Source organism: Trachymyrmex septentrionalis, unplaced genomic scaffold (genome assembly GCF_001594115.1).
Source record: "Trachymyrmex septentrionalis isolate Tsep2-gDNA-1 unplaced genomic scaffold, Tsep1.0 scaffold17, whole genome shotgun sequence".
NCBI lineage: Eukaryota > Metazoa > Arthropoda > Insecta > Hymenoptera > Formicidae > Trachymyrmex > Trachymyrmex septentrionalis.
In genome coordinates this window covers 1692253-1696018 of record NW_017304864.1, presented here as the reverse complement: position 1 = coordinate 1696018, position 3766 = coordinate 1692253, and positions in this window count along the sequence as shown.

Sequence of the window (3766 nt, the reverse complement as noted above, 5' to 3'; positions counted from 1 at the left end):
GGCGCGGCGTGGCGCGGCGAGAGGCATGGTGCGGCGCGGGCGCGGGCGCAGCGAACGGCCTTCCTGTATCAACGGGGCGCGAGGAAAGAAGGAGCCGATATGACGCGAAGAGATCGTGCATAGAGGGAAGTTATATACGGTACGGCGCGCTGTATCATGGACCAACCATGGGACGATGATGACAGCAGGTCTGGCGAGTGGCAGGCCAATAAATCATGGCCCGCGGTGTGGGAACCTCTGCCTACATGCTACATGCGTATGGGCGTACGCCATCGGTAAAACCTTTACTCCCGTGCGGGGTAGACCCGATCGCGCGGTGTGTGCCGACCTGGCGCTGCGTGTATACGTATACGGGGCGACGTAACGCACGCACACGCTCGCGCCCACCACGTGCTCGTACCGTACGTGTGTGTGTGTGTTTGTGCGGGGCATCGTTATGCACACATCGTGTTACATTGTTGCGCTGTGGAAGCCAATTCGCCGCGATGAGTGACGGTCCGACTTCATGAAGTTGGGCCTTTTTTGGCAGTCATTTTTGTGGGTCCGCCGCTTGGGCTCGGACCCGCGGGACGCCGCCGCGGCGGCGGAAAGGCGTGCGACGATGGCCGTTTCGTACTCAAATGGTTTGCTTCCATAAACAGAATTGCTTATCGACTTCAGAATGATAGTGAGAGGAGCTCTCTCTCTCTTTCTCTTTCATTTCTCGTAGGGTCGTGGGTTAATAGACTATCAGTGCTTGTTATATTACGAGTTAATGAAACACTGTTTTCACAAGCTATTGATTATCATAAATTCTAGAATACTTTGCAACCTAATCTTCCGTTGCAATATGTTTATAATAGTTGTGCAATAATAACTTTTATTCGAATCCATATATTTTTTATATTTGAATTTTTTTTATTTTTCATTAATATTTCTTTTTTTTTTATTAACTGTTTTTTATTTTTATTTTATTAATTACTGTATGTAAATAACACTCAACTTCAATTTTATCAACAAGCCGATGGCTTATTTTGAAAGTCTTTAAGATTATGTACTCCGATGTTGAGGATTTCTATGCACCTAGCAACATACGATTTTTGTATACCGTTGCCGACTTGGACGAAAGGGAGGCAATTGAACGCTTGTAAAGGGCCCAGATAGAGTCTGCAAAGCTGGCGCCCATATCCATCGACCGACTTCTCTCGGCCTCTGCGGGAAAGAGGAGGCGGAGCCCTCGCATAAATTTCCATTGAATGCGCGGCCCTACACTGGCCCGCAAGTCAATTCAGCGTCAAATAAAAAATACGTTTACGAGCAAAAATGTCGGGCATTACGTCAAATATCTTATAAACGTTCTTATAAACGTTATTATTAAATACTTTAGAATGTGATGAATGTGTAAATTATATAGTATTTTCTGACTAGTTTGACAAATTCTTTCTCAATACCGTTGTCTTTTAGTTCATTAACATTACACATTATACGTTAATATTGCATATAAAACTAACTGAATAATTACATAGTAATCACCCATAAAATTGTGAAATTAATTTCTCTTGAACTCTCTTTATACTGTAATAAACTTGCAGAATAAAAGTTTAAGAGAATGACTTGCGCTTTATATGCTATAATCAGTAAGACTGAAACGAGCGCGAATTTTTCGATACGTAGCTGCAGAAAAAAATCAAAGACTACCCTGCAGGTCAGAAAACGGTGAAATGCGAGACTTCTAACCGTAAAACGAAGAACAAGGATCGCTGTGGCTAATGCTGTCGTGCGAAATTTCTAAATTTAACACCCGTCTGAAACATCCCGCGTGTGTGTTTCCCAAGCTGCAGCAAAAATTGACTAATCGATTGAGTTTAACGAAATATAATCTCTCATTTAAAAAAAAGAATTGAATAAATATAATTGTATAGAATGAGACATTGAAAAATTTTGTCAAGATATTAATTTATCAAAGCTACCTTTTATCGCATATCAAAATTCGTATATTTTACAATACAAGTGTATTAAATATATTTATATAACTCTTGTATTTAAATATATATAAAGTGAAATAATAATAATAAATATGTTACATAATTAGCCATTACATTTATAAAATATTATTAAACACTTTTTAAAATTATTCAACATGAAACTATAATCAATAAAATCTTGTAAAAAAATATATTTCTCATTATTTTTTCATATAGATACTCTGTCTTGTTATACTTCTTGGCTCTTCAGAGTGAAAGAGCTGAAAATGCGTTTATTAGGTAGTAGCTTGTACGAAAAATTTCCCCTCGCCTCGAGGCTCATGTGTATTATTCGCTTCATCGCTCGATTGGAAGAGCCTCGAATGTCGGCTTCGATGATCCACCTGTTCATCGAGCCTAACTTGCTCGAGTAGCTCACTCCTCTCTTTGATTCCCCCTGCTCTCGACAGCGTGAAGACCTACCCCGCTTTAGGTGTTCCCTACATCGTAATACTGATTCTTCTGACAGAAGGCTCGCCGACACCTTCCAAGTGTTACACGTGTTCAGGGGTGTCGAGTGTCGCATTGACAGCCTTAGGATCTTATTTAGAATACATCTGTATACGTGCATGTGCAGCGAATACGTTGGAGTAAGAAGTGAGAATTGAAACAGTGGAATGATTTTCTTGTTCAAATAAGGAATAAAAACCATTGCTTCAAAAGTGATGCAACTAAAGAAACGTTATAACTCAAAATGATTCAGTCTTTTGTGTGTTACGCCTGTTTCTACCAATGTAGTTTAATTTTAATCTCGGTTCAACTAATTTTTTATCCTTTTCTAATTTTAAGAATCTTCTTCTAATTCTTCTATACTTATTTTTTTAAATCACAATAATCTCAAAATTTAATTTGTTAATTTGTATCACTTTGAAAGTAAAGATATGATATGTAATTTGCAACTTTTGCGTGACTTTAAATATATGCAAAGTATAATAAATTATATTTAAATGTTAATAGATGTAAGAAGAAGTAATAAGATAAAACGAGTAGTCTTTTTCAATTCAGTTGTGTCAAAACCTCATACGGCTAGCTCTATTTAGTTTGTTACTAAATTAATCCGACAATTATACAGTACACATATTTTTTACCTCGGTGCTTATTAATGCCTAATAGAAATTTAAATTTCTCTTTTTTACCGCTGATTCTTTTTCGACGAATGTTTCTGCAATACTTATTTTACGCTTTTTGTTAATTACTGCTACCGTGCGCATCGAACTGTTAAGAGCAACGTCTGTGTTATACACCGTGATAATTATTGTTTTTGTGCCTTCGAGACTTACAATAGTCAATCTTTTAGAGAACGGTTCTTAGAGAATAGTTTGTAATAAAGATTTTCCTCTAATTCATTTCTCTAACTAAAAATAACATAGGAAACGTTTCATTGTTATGGAATATAATTGGAAAAGTATTAATTTATGTACATGGATACATCTTTTAGACAGAAGAAGTCACACTAAGTAAATCCATAGATTTTATTTCGCAACAAGAAAATAAAAACACTCCCACGCGATAAATTCGAGTGGGCGATTTAGCTTTTCTTCCCGACCGCGTGTGTGCAATCATTTTAATAATTTGTCGTCGCGACAAACCACGCGCGCACATTATTCGGATAATTAAACATTCAATTTAAACCTCGCGTAGAAATATATCCCTCGAGATTCTCGAGAGTGGCCTTGAACGCAACACGTGCGTGCGTACGTGCGTACATGCGTGCAAACGTGCGTATAACACACACACACACACACACACACACACACACACAC